This window comes from Hemicordylus capensis, chromosome 11 (assembly GCF_027244095.1).
Source record: "Hemicordylus capensis ecotype Gifberg chromosome 11, rHemCap1.1.pri, whole genome shotgun sequence".
NCBI classification, from domain to species: Eukaryota; Metazoa; Chordata; class Lepidosauria; order Squamata; family Cordylidae; genus Hemicordylus; species Hemicordylus capensis.
Genome location: NC_069667.1, coordinates 1,824,576 through 1,849,626, shown reverse-complemented (window position 1 = coordinate 1,849,626; position 25,051 = coordinate 1,824,576). Strand labels below are relative to the sequence as shown.

Sequence of the window (25,051 nt, the reverse complement as noted above, 5' to 3'; positions counted from 1 at the left end):
GATGACTTGGAAACGACCGTCCTACTGATGCGAGCTGAAAGGGCTTTCGCCTGCCTTGCACCTGCCACCAGCTGAAAGAACTGGGCTTGCTGCAGAGAAATGGTGGCTGCAGAGCTGATCCCACTTATAGCCTTGTGCACAGTCCAAATATGTCTAGGTCTCGCTGTGTGAGGACTTGCAAAAATGTTTTTAAAATATTATGGTTAAAGCATTACATTATTAGTATTAATATTTGTCAATGACAAACAGACAGCAAGTCAGAGAGGCAATACCCCCTACACTTTTGTTGTTGTTGATAGAGTTAGAACAGGCCAGACCACATCAGAAAGATGGAAAACACTATCGAAGAGAGAATAGTTACCAATGGACTGGGAAGCACATGACATTCATTAAATTATTTGACTTTTTAAACTGAAGTATATCTATAGGTTCCAGCTTGTTGATCAAGCTTCAGAGACTGGACATTCAGTATATTATGAAAGAAGACTGCTGGATTGTCAAAGATTCAGAGCCGCAGTACAAAGAGAGGCCATGTGGGAATGCCTCATATCACCAAGTGGATTTCCACACAGCTGCAACTCGATTACGGCAGCAATGAATGCACTACTAAGAGACCTGAAAGGCCAAGTGGAAGACAGATTATCATCCTGGAGAGAATCTGTCTATGTGGTCGCTAAGAGTAGACACCGATTTGACAACACTTAATCAATCAATCAATCAATCAATCAATCAAAACAAAACAAATGTGTGGTTGGACACGTCTCCACTGGAAGGCTGCAGGATGGAGCAGAGATCACCAAGCACTTCACTTCTTTGAGCTCTGCTTAAAAACACACCACTATGATCTGTACAAAACCTGAGACGGAGCTGCTGAGCTTTCGCTTCAAGGGGATTTAAGCAGACCCCGTTCCCCGGCAGACCTTGCATCATATTACATGGGCCATGAACAGAACACCAGGAAATCTGTGATTAGGACTCTGTAATTCTCTGAAATGGACTGTTTATTGCATTTATTTATTTATTTTCACTTCATGGTGTCTGCTTTAATTGGCGGGCTCATGACCATCAAGTCTGCAGAGCCAGGTTTTGTTGTTCTAGACAGTAAAAGCCTTTTATCTCTCTCTTCCCCCCCACCCCTGCCCCCCCCCACTTCACTCCCCAACAGTCATCTTGGGAGGACAATTAATTCATTAATTACAAAAAAGCAGGGTGGGGGAGAGAGCCCTGGTTGCTCCATTTGAGCAAGAGCAAAATAAAATGGAAATCTGGTGTCCTTGGGGTTCTGGCTCCCTACATTAAACGATACTTATCTGAAACTTCCTTTGGCCATAATTAGAAAAACAAGCCTCCAGACGTAAAAACGTCAAATCAAAGAGCAGCTCCATAAATCAATGCAAAAGCTGATCTTTAAATAATATGCTTTGGATGATCTACAGTAAGAGCAATTAAGGGAGGCTGCTCTGTAAAAATGGGAAAATGGCAATAAAAATAAGAGCGAGTCAGCCTGGAAAAACAAGAGCAAAGTGCAGGGTGACATATCCTGGCAATTATTTGTGTGGGTCACAACCAAAGCAAAAGAGAGAGACGGCAAGGGAGGGAGGGAGGGAGGGAGGGAGGCTGCGCATCTCCGACTCCTGCAGAGTTCTGACAACGGTTCCCAAGAAGTACAGCTGACCACTTTGTTTAGCCTTGAGACAGTTCCCCGTGGGCTCAAGTGCTGGAGCGGAGTGCCCTAGCTGTGCTCTAAGCAGCAGCCCGAGAGCCAACAGCTCCGTTTTGGCTAAGCGAAGAGGAGGACCAAGAGATCTAAAGAGACAACCCACAAAGCAACGTTCAACAGAAGTGCAGCCATGGCAGGGTGAGCATGAGATTGCAGTGCCTTGGTGTGTGGCAGCCCCCAGTCGTCTGCAGAGGACTCTTCCTGGAGGTACATTTTGAAGCCCCAAGCATGTCTGTTGGTGTATCCTATACGAATAAGGGTTAGTACTCACGGGGCTGCAGTTGTGGCTTCCCAAGTTGGTAAGTACCGCCTGAGACGAGTACCAATTTGGTGGACAAAGTCACCATGTGCTCTCTGCAAAGGCCGATGGTGTAGGCCTGGGCTGAGCAGGATGCTGGTTGGCAAAGTGAGAGGGCATCTTATAGTGTGATGGCCTCTGCGAGCCCAAGGAGTGTTCCGCGCCCTGAGATTGGGAGGATGCCTTATTCCATTTATATGGTCTAGACCAGGCCTCCTCAACTCCACCCCCGCTATTTTTGTACTACAACTCCCATAATCCCCAGCCAGGGATTATGGGAGCTGTAGGCCAACATCTGCAGGAGGGCCAAAGTTGAGCAGGCCTGGTCTAGACAGACGAGCCTGGGTGGAAATTAGGCTTCATTGAGCGTGCAGTGTTCCTGAGAGCTTACGAACATCAGTCTTCGACCCCAAAAGGGCTTCACCATCAAATATGCACCATCTTATTTATTTATTATTTCTCTGTGTAAACCGTACTGAGCCATTTTTGGAAGGGCAGTACAAAAATCGAATAAAAACGAACGAACAAACGAATGAATGAATGAGAGGTCTTCATTCTGAGTCTTGGCCTTGGGATTCAAACCTGAAGATCACAGCCAAGCATGCTGGCATAGGGCAATGGAGTATGGGCTGCAGAATCGGCTTGATGATGGGAAGAATGGAGCTGTTGTTTAGCCAGATGAAAGGCCTCCTTCCTGGTAACGTAGGCGAGATCCCTCTGCTCTTGAGGAAAAAGATCAAGGTAGGGGCTCGGTTTCTCCCGGAGGAAATGGTTGTAGCGGCCCATACAGGTCTGATAATTAGCCACTTTCCGTTGCAGAGCCTATGACCAACAGAATCTAACCAACTTCCCTCCCAGTCAATTGGCATAGACAAGGACCGGTGCTTAGAGCGAGACGGCACAGCTTGCACAACTAAAGAGTTTGGAGTTGGATGTTTCTTCAGAAAGGTGCATTCCTCTAACTTCACAAGATGAAAAGACTCCAAATGCTTGGAAGTTGATTAGGTAGAAGATGGTTTTTCCCAACAGGCCTTGGAGATGTCCAGAAGCGGCTTAAACGTTGGAAGCGCCACTGGGGCATTCATGTCCCCCTCAATCAGCCCAAAAGATGGGATCCTCTGCAGGTTGTGCTTGTCGCTGTACATCGTATATCCGGCGTAAGGAAGTTGCTGGTTTTTTAGTTGGTGCGAGACTGCTCCCCCTGCTGCTCACATTTTCAATGTGACTTGCCAGAACAGAGGCATTTTGCTGCTCTTGAGCAGCTAGTCTGGAAAGTGCCATGGTGAACAATGTTGCTTAGGAGAAGCCAGATGCACGTGGCAATGTTGAGCTGAAAAGAGCTGCTTTACAGGCCTTTCATGTTGTTTTCTGCCTCTCAGAGCACAAGAGGTCATTTTAGTGGAGAGCCAAGCAAGAGATTCCAGAACCTGGACAAACCGAGCGCCATGACTAGCTCCCTCAGCCCCCCCTTCGATCAGCACAGCTGTTGCAAAGGGTGAGATTCGGCTTTCCGTTAACGAGTCCTGAATCTCTACTGTGAGAGGCTGCAGTCCTGCTTATGGGTGGAGTAAGACGAGGCCCTTTGTGGAGGGAGCGGGGGCAAAGAGGAGAATGTTGCTCTCCCAGGTGCGCCAGAGCACCCCAAAATGACAACTGCCGTGCAATGGAGTGTGTAAGCAAGAACACAAAGTGGGAGAGCCTGGAATAGAGGTTTAGGCTGTTTCCAGAAAGAGCAGCAGGGGAAGGAGAGGCCATGCCCATAATTCACACACTAGCCTCCTTCCATCTGTTCAGTGGAGGACAAAAGCTGCCTCAGGCTGCAAACGACAGTAGCTTGATATTCTGACTTTGTTCCCGAACCCAGCCCTTGTCTAGCACATGGCCAGCTGCAACTGCAGAGCTGGCTGCAAGAGCTACGGATGGGTGGGGTGGGTGGGTGGCAGGCCAGGCATGGGGTGCGCTTGAAAAAGCTCTCCCCTGGCAACTCAAGAAGACCCACCAAAGAGCGCTGTGTAAGAGGAGACCAAAGCCCATCAAGCAGGCGCGCACATGGGCCATAAAACGGGAATGTTCTGTCTAGGACAGCTACTTCTGCCAGAGGGGAGAAAGCCATTACTCATTCTGGATGCTTTTCAAATCAGAAAACAAAATGTGCCTGGAGCTGGGATGGGCAAGCTCAAGGATCACCCTGGATTTGGTAGCCAACCGCCGAATATCAGGGACCCTCTTGGGCGGAGAGCTTGCCTTTCTAGGAGCAGAGGGACCCCGCTCATGAATACTGCTATGCTGGGCAGCCATACTGTGATGCTGTGTCCTGTCCAGGCACCCACCTGCCCTTAGGATGGCTGAGAACTGATGGCTACATCCAAGAGGAAAGCACTGCTAGGACTCATGCCAGAGCCATTACATTCTGTCGGCCTGGAATTACTGCGGAGGGCAAGACCCACCACGGCTGCCTATTCTCAGAGTGATTCTCAGAGACCAGTAAGTAATCTGAGGATGAGTTCACATTGTATTTTGTGGGTGGGCATGTGTAGCCAAGGGCAGTTGAAGATCCACCCTTAAGGGATGGAGCTGCCACTCTGGGAAGAGCAGAAGGTTCCAAGTTCCCTGCCTGACAGCATCTCCAAGATCGGGCTGAGAGAGACTCCTGCCTGCAACCTTGGAGAAGCCGCTGCCAGTCTGTGAAGACGATACTGAGCTAGATGGACCAATGGTCTGACTCAGTATATGGCAGCTGCCTATGTTTCTATGCATCTGTGTAGCAATGCCTCCTACAGGGAGGAGAGCTTTCTTCCCAAGGGCAGTTGAAGATAGTGCAGAATGTCAGCATGTAGACGGAGCCATTTTTGGTGGCCATGATCTACACCGTGGACTTCGCCAGTGGATCAGGTCCCCATTTATGTCTGGTTAGGCCAGAGGCAGCCATCTTGCCTTGAGCCTAGAGATATTTGAACTTGCAGCCTTCAGGGACAGAGCCAAATGCCCACATCACTCAGATGCCTTGAGAGGTAAAAAGGTCACTTCATTCAGCAGCAACACCAGGCCCTTTCCTGTCAGAGGTTCTATTCTTTCAACAGCTGCATTATGTGGAGGGGAAGGTCTGGCAAGAATGTCTTCTCCTGGTCATGGAGCTGCAGTGCAGGGGTGGATTTACTCACATGTAGACTCACGGCTCGCTTGCAAGAAACACAGTTCGCTGTGCTTAGGGCAAGCCAGCACTGGGAAGGCGAAGTGGGCAGACACCGAGAAAGGGGTGTGGACACCAGAAGCCTTTCCCCCTTTGAAATGTTTCCCTTGTCTGGGAAGGATAGAGTCCTGGAAGTGGAAACATACACTGGGGGGTGTGTGTGTGTGCACACGCACGCACTGGGCATCAGGTGGTGCTGCTAACCTACCACAACTGAACCAGGAAAAGGACGCGGGGGAATAGATGTTCATCACACTGGAGGTGGGGCCGGCATTTATTGGAGAGGAAAAAAGGGCTGCTCCCAACTGTGAGCAGAAGCTGCTGCAGTACAACACACCTTGTGTCCTGTAGCCATGACTCCATCACAATCCAGCCCACTGGCTGCCTGATGCGAGGAAGTGGAAATCTCCAAAGTAATGAGATCAGGAGGACACAGAGGAAAGCGGAGCTACTGATTACTGAGCAAGAGGCTGGGAACCCCTGACTCGGGGGTTGCCATTTTCAAGAACAGCTCCCTATGTCTGTCAGTGTGTAATCCCTCCCTGAAAAATCCCTTCTAGAAGAGGAAAGGTTGCTCAGAAGGCATCGAGAGAAGTGCCTTTTGGAGCACTGCAGTTTCTGATCAGGGAAGTGCTTTGGCAGTCCTCGGGGGGCCGGTCTTGGCCAAGAATTTACCAGCATCAGCCAGTGTCAATCCATTCCCTTTTCCCTTTTTGCTTCTCTTGGTACAAGTGGTAGATTCGGAGAGAAGACAGTCCCTCTCTCTGCTCCCTACTCTTAATGGATTTCAGCTCTTGAGTCAAAGTGAACTAAATCAATAGCTATCTTTTTTTTTAAAGTACCATTTTGTGCCAAAGGCAGAATCTTAAAAAACAAACAAAAAAAAACCCCAAAAGTGTGCCACCTCCTCCTTTGTGGCCACTGAAAGCCAGTGAAATTTTCAGCATTGCTCAACAGACCCAGACCCAGCCTGCAAAGGGACTGGCCATTAATGGTTAATAGCAAACATCCAGCCACTGAAATGTTCTTGAGAAGAGAGCATCACTCTATGGGGCAGGCAAGGGGAGGGGGAGGGGGCTGGGGGTGTGGGGCAGGGGTGGTGGATGTGGGAGAATAGGGAGCACTAATTCACAGCACACATTTTCACAATTACTTATATGCTAACATTAAAAACAAATATAAAGCAGGCCAAGCAGAACAGGTCAGAGTGACCTAGAGAGAAGAATATATATACACACAAAGTTGTTCAGAGCATTAATTTTGTCAGTCTGTCCCAACTAAGAATGTGACCCTGATGTATGGTTGTGTTTCACTCAGACCGTTGAAGCAGCAGAAGAACTATGAAAAAAAGGGAAAGCCCTTTTAGCTTGATGTAGCCCAGGGATATTTCTGTTAGTTGCTGTGACAGGCAGGGATTCTCCCTTGTGCTCTCTGATCCCAGGGCCGCTGCAAGCTGAGGGCCATCATATGGTGCCCCTCTCTTCTTGCTGCTATTGGGGCCCTGGGATCTCACACCAACTCCTGTCCTTCCCTAGGTCAATGGCTCATGGATGCATCAGCACCAATATGGTGGCTGGGTCAGCAGAGATGCGTGCAGCTGGGCCAGATGCCCACTCCCCGGACAAAGGAAGTGCCTAGAGCTCACGTGGCAACTGGGGAGCAGGTCAGAGCACTGGGATTGTTGCTTGACTCTGTCTATGGACAACAGTGACTCAAGAGCTGAAATCCATTAAACGATAGAGTGGAGATCAGAGAGAGGGACTGTCTGCTCTCTGAATCTACCGCTTGCACCAAGAGAAGCAAAAATGGAAAAACAAGGGAATTGATCAACACTAATTTATACTACTAGGCCAATTCTACTCTCACTCTCACCATGGCCTAGTTGGAAAGCAGATTCTGAAGGTGCCCAGCCCTGCCCAGCCAGACTCTGATGTCTCAGCCCTGACCTTAGGACTGGGCCAAGCAGCTTGGAGTTACTCTCCCTCAGGTGAATAACTTCCGGAGTGCAGCAAAACAGCACACAGTCTTGTAGCAGAAATAACCTTTAAGGTGCCCCCAGACTGCTTCTTGTGGGAGGTGAACTTCTGGCTACTCTGGAGGGCAGAGAGCTCCTCTTGCTGGTGTCAACAGCCACTGGCTCCAGCACACTTTCTCTGAGAGGGAAAGGCCTGGGGAGGGTACTAATTTAGGAAGGCAGTGGTCCCAGGTTCTTTGCACACAGGGTCTGGCAGTGGGAGGTCAGGTGTCTGAACACTGAAGGGCCACTTAGCTACGGTGCCAGACTTATCACAGCTATCAGCTATCACTTCATCTTGTGAAACCGAATCCCAGCTGTCAATTACGCATTGCATGTGGAGAAGTCCTTCTTGAGATGTATAAAATTATGCTTGGAGAGGAGAGAGCGGACAGAGAGACATTTTTTCCCTTCTCTCATAACACTAGAACCAGAGGTCATCCCATGAAACTGATTGCAAAGAAATTTAGGACCAACATAAGGAAGTACTTTTTCACACAACACATAATTAACCTATGGAATTCTCTGCCACAAGATGTGGTGATTGCCACCAGCTTGGACGGCTTTAAAAGGGGCTTAGACATATTCATGGAGGACAGGTCTGTCAGTGGCTACTAGTCTGGTGACAGTGGGCCACCTCCAGCCTCAGAGGCAAGATGCCTCTCAATACCAGTTGCAGGGGAGCAACAGTATGAGGGAGGGCATGCACACACTGATCCTATTGCCACTCTTCTTCAAGCATGGTCATGTGTTTCCTATCCAAACAGCTTCCGCAATAACATTGTGGATGTTACAAATGTGCAAAATACACATTTAACAACCTTTTTTTCAGAAAGCTTATGGAATGCTGAGAATTTGCAAAAATTGTCATGGTTCCTAATATCTACTCCACGGGGGAGTGGGAGGGTCCTGGAACCATGTACTGCATTGCAAATTTTGGGAAGAGAGGAATTCAGTAACACCCCTGCTAAAAGGTGTGCTGTCAGCACTGGCACACAGCCCCCTTCTGTCCCTCTCCAAATGGGAGAAACAGCCTCTCACCTCCAAATGGGGCAGCAATTTGGAGATCTCAAGACACATTTCTTTAATCACGCCTCTGGCTAGCTGTACATCTCTCTCTCTCTCAGGCATACCCGCTGCTAATCCCATGTGTGGCAGCTCTCGTGAGAGTTCAAGAGCAAGCTGCTGACAGGGGAAGAGGAAAGCGGCAGCGCCAGAGGCGAGGCGGAAAACAAAACACAGCAGGAGGGACAAAACAGTGGCGGGGGTGGGGGTGGGCAGGTGAAAATGGCAACAGCAGGGTGAGCAGGAAACAGCAACAGCGGTGGTGGGCGAGGGAAGAAAACGGCAGCAATGGGTGGGGAAAATGGCAGTGGCGGGAAGGGAAAGAAAGCGGTGGTGGCGGCAGGCAGGCTGGGAAAGAAATTGGTGGTGGGCGGGCGGGGAAAACTAGAGGTGCAGATGCTCTGCGCCCGGCCCAGCTAGTTGACTTTATTGTTGTTTTAAAATGTTAACTGTTTTAATTGTTTAGTGTTCATTTGTGTTAATCACCATGAGATGCAAGTTTCTGGTGTTAAACAAAAGTATTAAATACAAATAAATAAATAAGCTCACCCAAAGCCTTTTCCACTGCTCCCCTTCACCCATGTCCTAAGGAGCTATAATCACTTCTCATGTACAGGAGATCTATTTTGCTTTTTTTTTTGAGTTTTGGTTTTCAGTTCCACGTGTGCTTTTCAACCTGATCTCTTCTTCCCCCTCCTTTCCTCCGCTTCTTTCCTCAGGGATCTATGGCTTACATGCTTTGCAAGCGTGTGGTTTTTAATGGCACTGTTGCATCTTATGAATGCTGTGAACTGTGCTGGGGAACAAAATGGGTCAGCTCTCGAATGAGAAAGCATCGCACCCCCCACTACCACCTGCCTCCCTTTTGGGAAGACATGGGTGGCGTCGTCATCCAGGGAGCAGAGTGTGGGGGTGTCCCATTTCTCTGCTTCCCCCTCAAGGGTCCCCCGGCTGAACGCCGCCGCCTACCTGGGAATTCCTGCCACCCAATGATGCTGATGACCCTTTGGCAGCCGCACCGTTGACCCTGAACTGGGAGGTGACGCCAGGGATGACTCATGCCTGCCAGTGCAGCCAGTGTGTTGGAGTGCTGGACAGAGACAAGCACAACACAGTCCCACAGTGCTACTTTATGCTCCCCTCGCAGAGCGATTTACTTGCAAATTCGGAACAGCTGATTGTTCTTAACAGCCCATTAGTTTGAACACCTGACGATGTACTGTTTCTACCTTAACACCCTCGGCAGAGCCACCTGTCGCGCTTCGGACGTCACCCTGCAGGGCTCACTCCCACCTGGCAGGCAGCGTAACCGAACCGCGCGGCAGACCTTGCAAGCTAATCCAGGAGTGGGTCGGAAAAAGCAAGCCTTCCGCGCGGCTTTGGTTTCCCCCCTCTCCCTATTCATTAAACTTGCTGTATGAGCAGGAGGAATACCTGTTGATGACCTTCCTCTTATTATGCCAGCGCTTGGGTTGTGGACGCTTCTGAAAGGCATCTCCAGCGGCTAGAAAAGGAGCCAGCTTGGGCAGGGCTTGGGCTGCCCTGCCAGAGGGAGAAGCACTTTGTTGGGGTGTGTGTGTGGGGGGGATCACCCCACACATCCAACTGGGGGTCTCTCAGCTGGGAAGGCAACAAAATGGGCCATTCCTCTCCCACCCCCGGCCACCCCCTTGAGAATATTTCAGAGGAGTGGGCAATCCTGCAGTACATGATCCAGCTCCATGCCAAGCTAAGCACACTTTGAAATTAGCCTGTGTTTGTATGTCAACCAGCAGCTGATGAAGGCTCCTGTTGAGTCCAGGTTCAATCCTGCCAGCCTCTTTCACTGCCATGACGCTGCTGTTAGCCAAACTGGCAACTCCCTTCCACCAGCTGTTGGATGCCTTTTCATCCAAGGCCAGGCCTGTCCACTTGGCTTTGGGAAATATTCTAAGCCCCCCCATGGCAACATCATATGAAAATCCAGAGTTGCCACAGATGATTCATCAGGAATTGTTTCGAAAAATAATGGCATTTGGAAATATAAAGGCCTTCTGAGGCAGAAGTGAGGAGGAAAACTAGTTCTTTGGCTTATTGGTCTTTCGTCCCATACCACCTTCTTTTCAACAGGGAATGGAGCCCATAAAAGCAGGCAAAGGGGCTCCTTGGGGTGGGGGGGCAATAGCTGCCCAAGAAGTAGTTTCGAAACAAATTTGAAAAGGTCTTTAAAATACCCCAATCCCTACAGCCTTAGCGTCAAATCTGCATTAGATTTAGAAAACCAGAATCCTGGCAGAAAAACTATTTTTGAGAAAGGAGCTTATTGCTTGCACAGCACACGGTTTCATTTGGGGGGAAAGAGGATTTTTTATTAAGTGTTGCTGGATTAACAAGGTTTTAAATGAAAAGAAGAAATGTTTCCTGAAATACAAACACGAAAAATATTATGAAACTCAAGACCTTAAAAAATTACCTTCATGGTTTATGAAACTAAACCAACTCCAGTTTCTGCTGGTATTTACTCTGAAGTTTATTGGATCTTAATATTTAAAATTGACAGTGTGGAGTGGTGAATGGTAACCACTTGAGACAGAGGAGGAAAGGCAGCAAACACAAGAACTGCCAGTGCCAAATCAGCCCATCTAGCCTAGCAGTCCGTCTCCAATAGTGGTCAGCACAAGATGGAGACCCTCGCCCCTGGTCACTCCTCCCACCACACATCTGGTCCATTCTGCCCCTGAATACGGAGGCCGGCATTTCGCTGCCTTGACCTATATCCCCCGATAGGCCTCTCCTCTTTTGTGAACTGGCCCAATCTTCCCCCAAAGCCATTGAAGGCCAGCAACCATCATAAGCTCTGGAGGCAACGCATCCCATCTGTTCGGTAAGTGTTGTGAGGAACAGCACTTCCAGAGCTGGCCTTTGAGATGGGCGAGTCCCAAAAGCGACTGGGGCTTTTTGAGCAGTTGATTCAAACAATCCAAGGCCCCTGATGGTCATCACTACTCCTCCCCTTCCTCAAGGCCAAGCAGTGGGCACTCTGTGGCGCATGCAGCATCTTCCCCTGCCAGGAACCCCAAGACTCTTAGTCAACCTCAAGAGCTGTAATCTGTCCCCTGCCCCACAGGGGCAATGATGCTACAAGTGTCATTCTGGGGGGAGTGGGCAAGAAGAGGGAGGCGCTGCTATGTGTAATCTCTGGAATGATGTGCACAGCTCTCCAAAGTCACCTTGTTATTTTGTACAAGGGGAGGGTTGGGCTGCTGGGCCAGTGCCAAAAAGGGCATCCAGGGCCATCTTGGGAAAACAGATCTGCCAGAGAGCCAGAGTTAGCTGCCTTGGTCCAGCCCTGGAGCTGAGAATTGCTCCAAGCAGATGCAGACAGTTCCAGAGCAACACAGCATATCACCAGCCACCCAGGGGAGCAGGAAACGTTGCCAGAGAGATGAGAGTTATTCCACATTAATTCAAGCTGGAGGGTCTTCATTGTTCCGAAGGGGGGAAATTGACACCTTCCTGTGGCTACATGGTGAGCCATTCAAAACATCTCCCCACAGAACATTTTAAGGGTTAGGGTAACACGGCAGTTCAGCCGCTAGGAGCAGCAGGACTCAAATGAAGCAGGCGCATGTATGCAGACGCCTCTGCTGTGTGCGCAGTGAAAGCTGTGCCCACCACTCTGAGGAATGGGCGAGGGGGAGAGTATTCCCTGCAAAAGGGAATCCCAGATGTTGCTGACTTCAGCTCCCAGAATCCCGAGCTGCAGTGGGCTTTGGCTGAGGACAATAACGTCTGGGATTTTCTGTTAGAAGAGGGAACATTGGTAGGGAAACTCTCTTGGTGCCACAAGCTCCCACGCTCACTGGGGGAGGGAGATCCATGCAGCCCAGTGGCGTAGCCAGTGGGTTTGTCAGCAGGAAACCACCGGCTCATTTCTGAATGAGATGCTCAAGGCAGCACCAGGTATGTATCCAGTCATCAACGCACGCCCAGCTATGTGGGGCAGGTCAAAAGAGGGCAGTGCCTCCAAGGTGAGCTAAGCCTCCTCAGGGCTGAGTTGCTCTGCATCCCTTCTCCCTGCCTATGACAGACAGACACCCTGTCAGTTCAAGGCTGCTGGAGACCTCCAAGCCGTAAACAAGAGCACTCAATAAGCTCCGGGAGACACTGACTAGGAAACCCTTATAAAACGCAACCGTAAAAATGCCTCCAAGAATCAAGCAACTGTCAAGACTCAGTCAAAACATTTAAAAAAAAACCCTACCAAATCAAACACCAAGTCCCCTTTAAATTATGTATGATGAATTAACTGACCCATACAAAGTTATGCAAATGTATGTATATCTCCTTATCTTGAATAATGGGATAATTTAATTTGCTTTGTTTGCCAGTGAGCTGAAGGCAGTCTCTGCTTGCTATTCGTGTGTGTGTGTGTGTGTGTGTGTGTGTGTGTGTACTACTTGAGATTCACCAGGTGTTACATTTCAAGCTAGCAACAAAGCTCCAGAGCAGGGCCAGAAAACTGCTTTTTATAAAAGACAAAAAAGAAGACAGAAATTCTCAGCACTGTGATTGCTCTGGCCCACTCCAATTTCTGGCCCGCATGTGGCATCCTGGAATAGACTCAGCCTGCCCTAGAACGACTGGCGGAGGAGCCCCTCTCTTGGCAACCTCTGGCACTTCCTTTAGGCTGGGGATGGAAAGGGCCTATTGACCTCTTCAGCCTGGCTTCTGGGCTCCTTCTTGCATGCTGGGCTGGCCCTTCCTGCTCCTCTTCCCTAAAGTGAAGCTCACAAACCACAACTGATTCTATATAGCTGAGAGAAACAGTCTTGGTCCTTTAAAGAGTAACAAAGGAAACACCACACACCCATTTCAGGTCATCCTTGCTCTTCTGGCTTACTACAGCCAGGGTTGATCGTAAGGAAAAGGTGAAAGGTAAAGTGTGCCGCCGAGTCAGAGTCGGAGTCGGAGTCGGAGTCAACTCCTGGCACCCACAGACTAGCCCTGTGGTTGTCTTGGGTAGAATGCAGGAGGGGTTGACCGTTGCCTCCTCCCGCGCAGTATGAGATGATGCCTTTCAGCATCTTCCTAGATCGCTGCTGCCTGATATAGTAGCAGCGGGGATTCGAACCGGCAACCTTCTGCTTGTGAGTCCAACATTTCCCTACTGCGCCACTTAAGGTGGTGATCATAAGGAACACAGCCCGTTTTCTGTCCCAGTGATTCTCAGGTGTCCAGGCCACATTGGCCAGCAGGCCCTGGTGCTCTGCAGCCGATACTCAAAGGCCCCTCTTAGGAGTCTGTCTAGGGACAGTTCTCTTCCTTTTATATTTGCGAGCTGCCTTCTGGGCCAGGCAGGAGAAGCATCCAATCACCCAATCAGTCACAAAAACTCGCCACCAACACCCAGGGTGAAACCACCATCTCTGACCGGAGTGGGAGACTTTCCAGCAGTGCTCTCCTTGGCAAGGTCACCCCCCTGCCCCCTTTCCTGCCTCCTGCCCCCTTTCCTGGACGTGTTTTGCCTTCATCCCTGGCATGCTGGCAGCAGCAACAGCAGTGGCCGCCGGCTGCCATGTTCCCTCTCCCACAGCACCCATGCGCCATGGGGAGCAGCAGCTGTTGGGCAGCAGAGCCCGCGGGGCTGCTGCCACTGCATCAAGGAGGGAAGCTGGGCCTGTTGCTACAGGAAGGGGAGAGGGGCTGCCCAGCAAACAGAGGCGGGCGTCTGGCTGAGCCCCAAAGCTGCTTGGGTGATGGTGGCGGGCGAATGAGGCCGGTGTCAGGAGTGGTGTCAGCACTGGGCCCTTGGCAGCTCACAGAGGACGCCTCTGAGCCTGGCCCTGCTTTCCAGGCTGGTGCGCTCTCTCTCTCTCTCTCTGGCTCAGCAAGGAGGTGATGTCAGAGCCTCTCTGAGCACAGTTGCATAGAACCCAGGGTCCATAATCCACCATCCATTTGCATAACTGGCAGGACAGAATAGATTCATTTCTGACTCCACCATAAGTTTCGGGAGCATAAGAACAGCCCTGCTGGATGAGGCCCAAGAAAACCCATCTAGCCCAGCCTCTTGTTTCACACAGTGGCCCAGCAGATGCCTCTGGGGAGCCCACAGGCGAGAGGGATGTGCCTGCCCTCCTCTCTCTTGCTGTTGCTCCCCTGCCACTGGGATTGAGAGGCATCATGTCTCTGAGGCTGGATGTGCCTCTGAGCAGAACCAAGAGCCTCCCCGCCCAAGAGGTCCTGGTCCCTGGGCCTCTGCCTTCACAGGCTCCCGAAACACAACCCCAAAGAGACCTGCAGCAGCCCCAGCTCCTGCTCCTCAGGGCCTGAGAGTGCCCCTCCATTCCCTCGGCAAAGAGCAGCTGCTTGTGGATTGCAGGAGGAGCACGGTGACCTGGAAATAGCATCCAGCAGGCTCAGCAGCTGCAGCAGAAACCCTCGTGGCTCTCCAGCCACACTGCCAACATTCCCGCTCCTGTAAGCAGTGGGGCATGACCTTACCTTTCTCGCTCCCTTAAAACCGTCTCGCCTGTGATGCTCCAAATGGCACCCATGGTGGCCTCAGAGGGGCACACCGTTTGGCAATTTGGATGCATTTATCATCAGGTAATTCAGGCAATTACAGGCAAAGCTCAGCTGTGCGCTATCTGGTGAGCGGGCCGACATCCCACCCCACTGGCTGTTCCTGCAAAGTGCTCAGGGGCTGGCAGAACAGCCACACGTTGGCAGAAGAAGAGGCTGCTCTTCTCTTTGAGAGGACGAGGAGAGTTGAGAGAGAACAGCTGCAGCATCCATGCTCTTTACAGCCAGTTTCCAGGTTCCCTCTGAGCCAACTGTGCGAGCATCCGTTTGCATGACTAAGACCTTCTGGGAGCCCTCAGATCTGCACCACCTGTAAGTTGCAGGCCCTCCAGGACGGGCTGTGGTGGCCACAGGTGTGGTGGCCACAGGTGAGCCAGCGGCTCACTGGCTAGGCCGCTCTCTGAAACTGCCTCCTCCTGAGCCAAGCACGGTCGCACATAGCTCAGGAGTGTCAGCACGGACAAACAGCAGCTCTCCAGGGCTTCTGGCTCAGGGGTCCATCCAAGCCCTGCCTTGACAAAAGTCCAGCGACAAACTCATGCAGTGCACAGGGGCAGCACCACCACTGGGCTACGGCCCCTCACAGAAGCTGACCGTCTGCGGGGAGGGAAAATCTCCCCGACCTCCACAGTTACACCAGACATTTTAAAGGTGCATTTTAAAAACACAAACGCAGTTGCTCAGATCTAGAGGAATTAATTCTAGGGATGTGCATAAAACCGGTTCTCCCGGTTCGGTTCGGATCCGAACCGGGTCCGAACCGGACCAGGGTGGTTCGGTTTTGGTTTTGCCGAATCACCCCCCCGGTTCGGTTCGGATCCGAACCGGTTCGGATCCGAACCGAACCGGTTCGGATCTCAAAAAATAGCTGGTTTGAAAGGGGACCTTGTGTTCTACCTGCCACCCAAATTTCAAGTCGATTGGACCTTCCTCTGATTTTTGGCGATTTTTTAAAGTTTTAGTGACTTTGGGGCAGTTCGGGGGCATAGCATGGGATCTGGGCAAAAGGAGTGGCGTGGGGTGGTAGTGCCTAATGGGTGCAGGCTACCACCCCAATTTCAGGGGGATTGGGCAAAGGGCTGATTTTTGGTAAATTTCTGAAAATTTCATGTCTTTGGGGCAGATTGGGGCATATTGGGGCAGAAAGTGGGGGCTGGGGCAGAATAGTGGGGTGTGGTGGTAGTGCCTAATGGGTGGAGGCTACCACCCCAATTTCAGGGGGTTTGGACAAAGGGGTGATTTTTTGAGAATTTTTGAAGTTTTAGTGACTTTGGGGCAGTTTGGGGGCAGAAAGTGGATCTGCCCCAAAATAGTGGGGTGGGGTGGTAGTGCCTAATGGGTGGAGGCTACCACCCCAATTTCAGGGGGATTGGGCAGAGGGCTGATTTTTTGAGAATTTTTGAAGTTTGGGTGTCTTTGGGGCAGATTGGGGGCAGAAAGTGGATCTGCCCCAAAGGAGTGGGGTGGGCTGGTAGATAGTGCCTAATGGGTGGAGGCTACCACCCATCCCCAATTTAAGAGTGATTGGGCAGAGGGGTGAATTATGGTGAATAGAAAAGGTGTGAATTCTCATTCTATCATAGCAAATGAGATATTTTTCAATTAAACAACTCTCATGACCCCACTTTCACTTTTTCACACTTTCCTTTACTATGAATAATATGAGGAAGTAATCAATTTAGCACACTTCACCTTATGAAGACAAACCTCATACAAATAAATTCACCATAATTCACCCCTCTGCCCAATCACTCTTAAATTGGGGATGGGTGGTAGCCTCCACCCATTAGGCACTATCTACCAGCCCACCCCACTCCTTTGGGGCAGATCCACTTTCTGCCCCCAATCTGCCCCAAAGACACCCAAACTTCAAAAATTCTCAAAAAATCAGCCCTCTGCCCAATCCCCCTGAAATTGGGGTGGTAGCCTCCACCCATCAGGCACTACCACCCCACCCCACTATTTTGGGGCAGATCCACTTTCTGTCCCCAAACTGCCCCAAAGTCACTAAAACTTCAAAAATTCTCAAAAAATCACCCCTTTTTCCAAACCCCCTGAAATTGGGGTGGTAGCCTCCACCCATTAGGCACTACCATCACACCCCACTATTCTGCCCCAGGCCCCACTTTCTGCCCCAATATGCCCCAATATGCCCCAAAGATATGAAATTTTCAGAAATTTACCAAAAATCAGCCCTTTGCCCAATCCCCCTGAAATTGGGGTGGTAGTCTGCACCCATTAGGCACTACCACGCCACCCCACTCCTTTTGCCCAGATCCCATGCTATGCCCCCGAACTGCCCCAAAGTCACTAAAACTTTAAAAATTCACCAAAAATCAGCCCTTTGCCCAATCCCCCTGAAATTGGGGTGGTAGACTCTACCCATTGGGCACTACCACCCCACCCCAAAATTTTGCCCCTGGTCCCCTTTTTACCCCCCCCGAATCGATTCGGATTCGGATTTGGATTAAATCCAAATCCGAACCAAATCAAGGGTGATTCGGGTGACCCAGATTCGGGCACAAAACAGAACAGGGGTGATTCGGTTCGGGTCCGAGCCAAATCACCTGAAATCCCAAATTGCACACCCCTACTAAGCACACACACAGAGAAGAAGCAGGAGGCGGAGTGTGGATTCTATGATAGCATATTAGAGTGGATTGATGGTGTCTCATTGAAAATCTCATTTGCTATCATAGAATCCACACTCAATACCTCAGAAACAAGAGAACCCTGTACCCATGGGGGTGCCCCTACCAGAGATCCCTGTACCCCATGGGTTAGAAACCCATGGGGGTGGTTGGCACCCTATGTGCACTACACCACCACTTGCTCTGGGCCACCCCAGCACCCCCATGTGCACTTATAGGGCTGCTGAAAGTTCCATTATAACTTATTATGAGGAAAAACCTTAAAGACGCGTAAACTTCAAAAATCACTTAAAAATCACCTCTTTGCCCAATTCCTTTCAAATAATTCTGATAGCTTCCTTGCCCACCCTAGGAACTACCACCCACCACACTGCACTCTACGACACCCCTTTCCCCCCGACGTGAAGCTATACATTTGCTGCAATCCTAATTATTCTCTATGAGGAATTCAAAAACACTTAACAATTCACCAATAATCAGAGGAGTGTCCAATTACCTTGAGATTTTTTGGGTGGTAGGCACCCATGCCTGTCTACCACCCACCCTGCTTTTGTGCTCCTAGGTCCTCCACAACAGGGGATATGGACTGGTTCGGGTCCCATTATACTCAATGAGAAAAACAATTAAAAATATTTCAAATATTCATAAAAAATAATAGGGGTGTCTGATTGCTTCAGGGTTTGCATGGTTGTTGGCACCCATGAGTGCTCCACAATAAGAAATAATGGCCTGGTTCGGGTCCCATTATATCCTATGAGAGAAAAATAAAAATATTTTTCAAAAATTCATAAAAAATCGTACGAGTGTCCGATTGCTTTGGGGTTTGGGTGACAGGTACCCCTGGGTGCCAGCTACCATCTGACCAATTTTCAGCTTTCCGAACCGATCCGAACCGGTCTGAACCGGTTCGAAACGAACCACCCCCAGTTCGGTTCGGATTCGAACCGAACCAGGGGTGGTTCGGTTCGATCCGAACCTCCGAACCAGAACCGGTTCGGACCCGAACCGGTTCGGATCCGAACCGGTTCGCACATCCCTAATTAATTCTGTGTGGGTGGTGGGCGGAGGTGTAGAACTCAGTGTTTTGTTTTAGGCATGTCCAGGTTCAGTCCCTGGCATGGCTCTGGCTCTCATGTTCTGGAGCCAGGACAGACCTCGTCCTGGTGGAAACATCTGGAAAGCCACTGCCAGCCCAAAGGAGCAACACCAGGTGAACCCAGGCAGAGGTCTGGTTCAGTACGAGACAGGTCCACAGGTGGTCCTTGGTGTGTTCTCCAAGGGGTGGTTCCATCTCCAGTTAAACGGGATGCTGTCGTGGAGGAGGACCAGTTCAGCCTCAGATTCAAGAAGCCATTCTGCTATTCAGTTTTAAGGGGAAGGGGATGAAGATGTTGGAATGGGCAGTTTGGCACCTGCTGCTGGCAGGTATCAAGAGGGGAAACTTTAGCTCTTGCAATGTGATCACTATTCCACTTGGCACAAACTGGAGGCATTTGCTCAGGGTGCTTATCCAAGCTGGCTCTGGTGCTCATGTGTGCTGTTACGTAAGAACAGCCCTATTGGATCAGGCCCAAGGCCCATCTAGTCCAGCAACCTGTTTCACACAGCGGCCCACCAGATGCCTCTGGAAAGCCCACAGGCGGGAGGTGAGAGCAATGCCCCCTCTTTTGCTTGCCTGCAACTGGTATTTAGAGGCACTTTGCCTCTGAGGCTGGAGGTGGCCCACAGCCACCAGACTAGGAGACATTGATAGACATGTCCTACATGAATTTGTCTAAGCCTCTTTTAAAGCCATCCAAGCTAGTGACCACCACCATGTCCAATGGCAGATGTGTTGTGGCATGCACTGTGTGAAAAAGTACTTCCTTTTGTTGGTCCTAAGATTCACAACCTTCAGTTTCATGGGATGACCCCTGGTTCTAGTGTTGTGAGAGAGGGAGAAAAATGTCTCTCTGCCCACCCTCTCCACTCCATGCATAATTTTATGCACCTCGATCATGTCTTCCCTTAGTTGCCTCTTTTCCAAAGTAAAGAGCCCCAGGTGCTGTAGCCGAGCCTCATAAGGAAGTTGCTCCAGGCCCCTGATCATCTTGGTTGCCCTATTCTGCACCTTTTTCAATTCTACAATGTCCTTCTTAAGATACGGTGACCAGAACTGTACGCAGTACTCCAAATGTGGCAGCAGCATAGATTTGTATAAAGGTACTAGCATTCTTATTTCCAACCCCCTTCCCAATGATCTCTAGCATGGAATTTGCCATTTTCACTGCAACTGCACACTGAGTCGACACTTCCAACGAGCTGTCCACCTTGACCCCAAGATCTCTCTCCTGGTCAGTCACTGACAGCTCAGATCCCATCAGTGTATATGTGAGCTCCTTTTGGAGCTCCTTGCAATCTGTTTTTGGATTTCACTAGCCTAAATCATTTAGTGTCATCTGCAAATTTGACCACTTCACTGCTTACTCCAACTTCTAGATCATTTCTGAACAAGTTAAAGAGCACTGGTCCCAGAACAGATCCCTGGGAGACCCCACTTCTTACTTTCCTACACTGTGAAAACTGTCCATTTATTCCTGCCCTCTGTTTCCTGTCCTTCAAGCAGTTACCAATCATTAACAGACACCGATCACATTCAAAACAATGCTGAACCTCCTGATTGAGAACGCCACCCCAGTAGACCTGCTTGGCCAAGGAGAATCAGCAACATGGGAGGCAGAGAGCGGCTCCCTCTTTGTATCCCAGGCTGGTGCATAATTAATAAGCAGGTATGAGGACCTCAATCACAGCGTACATGCAAAGCTCGTATCCCTTCTCTGGCTTCTATTTATGGAAAGAAGGGAGGCCAGGCCACCAGCTAGAGCTTCCCACAACCGAAACGTGCACAGTTTTGTTGGGAGCGAGGATTGGGATCCGGCAAAACTGGCTAAGACAGACAGGAAACCTGAGAGAAAGCAGTTCAATCAGAAGCCTCAAGTAGCTCCCCGCTTACCCTCAAAGGAACCGACCTCTTCGGAAGGGCAACTCTGGTTAAAGGGTTGTCTTTCTGTGCGTTGTTGAATGGCCACATGCAATGGCATACCATGAAGTGCCTTCATTTCCCTCAGTTATAGACACAGAAAAGGAAGGGGAAGGGAGTCCAGTGCTGGTTTTCCCAGGAAGTTGTCCAGCCAGTTAACAGAAGAGTTTTGAGGGCCATGGAAGTGGATGTCAAAGTTGAAAGTTCTTGGAGAGGCCTTCAGAGAAGCTCAGTTGTACCTACGTGTCACAAGACACACTGCAACAGTAGCAGGAGAAAAGCAAGAGGCGGCCACAACACCAGGAATGCCAGGAGAGGGACCTGGAGGCCATCACCTGCACCCCGCTGTGCCGCCACCAGCCCCACGGAGGGGTGAAGGAGCCAGTTGTGGAGCACAGATGAGGGGAAGGTTGACTGCCACCTTCCTAGATGGTCTTCCAAAGAGGGAGGAACGAAACTCTGTTGATGTGAGGAAGGGAGATGGGGAGATAATAGAGGCCCCCGGAGCAAGAGCTGCTATGGCACAGGCTTTGTCAGTCGCTTGCATTTATCATTGTTGGTTTGACATTTTGCAAACTGCTTTGGGTGTAATGTCACAGAAAACCAGGGGAATAATAACGATAACAGCAGCGGGCCAGCTTAGACAATATTTCTGCTGCTGGACCTCTCAGTCACACCAGGAAGAAGTGCAGATGTGCACGTCTCCTCTCCCATCTGGAGAACAGCCATTGCCTTATGGTGTTGGGGTGGTTCGTTCAAACCAAGCGGGGGGTCGGGAGGTGGAAGAGGAGGTCCAGGAAGCCACTGACTGCCAGGAACGGACCATGAGGAAGGATCAGACCTTGGTAAATGCCGGTTTGAAAACCCACGTTGAGGTACTGCAACTGCGAGGAGCCTTGTAGAGAGACTCAGTGTGAGTGAGGGAGATGGGGCTGAACCCCTCTTGTGCCAGCTGCTTCTCCCTTACAAATGCCCCCACCCCACCCCAGCCAATTTTCACTTGGTTAAGCCTACTCATGGATTTTAAGTTAGGCTTGCAGGAGGGGGCACGTTAAAAACAGTGTATGGGGTATTTCCAAGACCGAACTAGCTGGTGAGGTAGGGACTCGGCTGCCAACTGCTTCAACCCTCCGAATCTCCCCAGCAGGCCTACCCCCTACCACCCACTGCATTTGTCTAATGGGGATCAAACTAGTTCCCAGCCATGTTTCTCCCTTGTGGAGGCTGGGTGCTTTCCAGATTGCGAACCTGACACCACAAAAAAAGTGGTGTAAACTGCAACGTTGTGTGGCACCAAATTCAAACCGCATTAGAGATCTGCTGTAAGGGAGCAAGCCTCCTACAATGGGCAAATACAGCTATTTTTATTTTATTTTTTGCAACGGACTTGCATTGTTGTAGCACTATAATGCAAATATAAAATCCGAAAGAAGGTGTCGGAAATATGAACAGCACCTTCCTTATTTTGGAGATGGAGTCCCAGTGCATTGACCTTTTGCACCAACTATCCTCATGACCACCAGGGGCACTGGGAGCAGAGGCAGTGAGTGAGGGTCTCCTTACCTGTCCCTGCTTTGCCTCTACTCTATGACTCCTCCCTTGACTCCTCAGGTATTTCCTGTAGCGAGTCAGTTCTACTTCCTTGGAGAGCAGATGGGAGCATCTCTCTCTCCCCCCTCCTATTCACTATGTAGCTCATAGTCAGGATAGGTCTTTCCTATCTCAAATGTACTTAACCAATAAGCCTTGTTTACTTTATACTGCACTACAATCTCCATGCTTGTTCTTGACTAACTGCAACCATAAGGCACTGCACTACCTTGTCTCTGGAGTGGGCAGCTTCCTCTTGGGGCTTTGCTAAACAATTACAAATTACAACACCTTACAACTTAGGGGCTGCAATGTCAAAACACAGGCAATACGGAAGCACCCTTAAGGGACCTGTTGCAAAACTGTGATAGTGTGCAACAGGGTTGTAGCTATAAGTGAGCGAAAGGGTTCAAAGAACCCAAGCCTCCAGCTCCAGCTTTTTTTTCAGGGAAGAACTGGTGTGGGTGGGGGGAGCATTTAACCCTCTGGGACTAGGGACCCCTGTTTATCATTTGAATGCAGACCATCTGCATGGGAGACTACATGTGTGAGCACTGTAAGATCTTCCCCTCAGGGGATGGAGCCACTCTGGGAAGAGCAGAAGGTTCCCAGTTCCCTCCCTGGCAGCATCTCCAAGAGAGGGCTGAGAGAGACTCCTGCCTGCAACCTTAGAGAAGCTGCTGCCAGTCTGGGTAGACAATACTGAGCTAGATGGACCAAGGGTCTGACTCGGTATATATGGCAGCTGCCTAGGTTCCAATCTGTGGCTGAAGCAGACCAAAGAAGGATGCATGGCTTGGTTTCCCCCAGAGTAAGAGCGCGCGAGGCACTTTGCCCACCAGCGTCCCAAAGAGCAGCTCTTGGAGTTATGATGGCTAAAAGGTTCAATCATTAACCTCTTTTGAAAGCACCTTGACAGGCTTCTCTCTAGCCAGAGGGCGGGAGACAGAACCAAGCAGACAGGCCCCCTTCAACAGCAGCTGCCACTCCCAGCCGGCTTGGCTCCCCTGCTGGGGAAACCATGGCAAGTCCCAAGAAGGGGAGCCTGGTCTTGAATGGCAGAGCGGGAGGGAGGTGGGGAGGTGGCCCCCCCCACTGGTTTGCACCTGCACACCTCAACCCTGCTGCCATTTTTGGCAGCTCGGGAACTGGCTGGAGAGGAAGCAACACCCAGGAGTGGGTCCAAACCAATGTTCCCTCTAATGGGGATCCCCAGATGTTGTGGACTACAACTCCCAGAATCCCCAGCTGCAATGGCTTTTGCTTGGGGATGACGATGACGATGATTATATTAATAATAATAATAATAATAAATTATTATTATTATTAATTATTCGACTTGTATACCGTCCTTCCAAAATGGCTCAAGGCGGTTTACACAGAGAAATAACAAAGATGGATCCCTGCCCCCAAAGGGCTCATAATCTAAAATTGTGGCAGTTGCAGTCAACAGCATCTGGGAATCCTTGCTAGAGGGAACCCTAGTCCAGACTGCGGCCTCCGGCTCACCCTCCGCCCATCCAGCTTTTTCTGACTGGGCAAATTCTGCCCCGGCATTCCCTGTCTTGTCTTTCTCCCTACGACTAACTGCTTAAGTAATTCCTCTTTTCTTTTGTTAATAGAAAAAGACAACAAGGATCTTTATGGATTATGGATCTCTTCCTAGAGAGAGTAGGCATCTCCTCCAAAGGGTGGAATAGAACAAATCTCGACTCAATACAGCTTTTAATGAAAGACGGCGTTGCGCTTTTGACCGCTTGCCCAGACCGAGTGAGTTCTAGCTGGTTTCCGGGTCCCATAGTTTGGTGGCAGACAGAAGGACCGAGGTCCCGTCTCCAGTTACGAGGATCTCAAACAGCAGGGCTGGAAAAGAGCCTCTTTCTGCTTGCGCTCCGGAGACAGAGCCACTGCCTGCCAGAGCTGACAATCCTAGGCTAGAGTGGCCAAAGATTCTCAGCCTGCACTTAAAGGCTGCAGCTCAGGGGTCGAGCAGGGATCTTGCCCTGCAAGTGGGGGCTCCGAAGCGGAGTGCAGAGACTGCCTCCCAGCTCGATGGGATCTATGGCAGGAAATGGGACTCGGAGCCCAAGCAGCGGGTGGGGAATAAGCAGAGGGGGAGGATGGGAGGTGGTGCTGCCCCCCCCCCGCAAGCAGCCCAAGGAGACTGGCAGAATGTCGAGGTGGGGGCCTGAGGGAGATTTTTAAAAATGTGCATTATTTATTTCCGTGTGTGTGTGTGTGCTGCGTGTGAGAGAGTTATGTGCACACACTGCCTTGATATTGCCATGGACTGGTAACCAATGAAGCTGCCACAGGATGGGGGTGACACTCATGAAGCGACTTGCACCCATGAGCATCCTTGCAGCAGCATTCTGGACCAGCTGGAGCTTCCAAACCATCTCCAAGGGCAGCCCCATGTAGAGTGCATTGCAGTAGTCCAACCTGGATGACCGAAGAGCATGAGGCAGTTTTTCGTTTATGCCTTGCATGCATTGCACATCTCTAGCACTACCTCAGACTTCCTCAGTAAGATCCTGGAGGAATGACATCCCCAGTTCCTGGTGCAAAATTTGCCACTCATAAACTGTTTTGGAAATTTGCTGCCTGAAGTCATGTCCAGAACCCTTCTCTATGATGGGGCCAGCACTGAAAGTGCCCCCCGCCTCTCTCTCACACTCACCCCATTTCTCACTGGCAGATCCTTCTCCCATAGCTCCCTCCTCGAAACCTGGCCACTTGCCTTGCTCATGGGCTTCTATTCATTTCCCACAAGGTTAATCTTTTGGATCCTGCATCAATCCATAGGACTAGATGTCATGATCTTGGCAGGCAGGCCTGTAGCTCTCTGAGGTCTGCACGCTTGCCAGGCACTGATCAAAGAAAGGAACTGATTTCACAATGTATCAGTGTTACAGGCTGGAAAAGAGAACTATCCCA

General features: G+C 50.3%; 1 protein-coding gene across 2 annotated transcripts in view; it reads right to left on the bottom strand.

Annotated features, from left to right (window-relative positions):
- Positions 1-25,051, bottom strand: part of AR (androgen receptor) — a 157,144-nt gene that overhangs the window by 36,941 nt on the left and 95,152 nt on the right. The gene's annotated exons all lie outside the window — the stretch shown is intronic.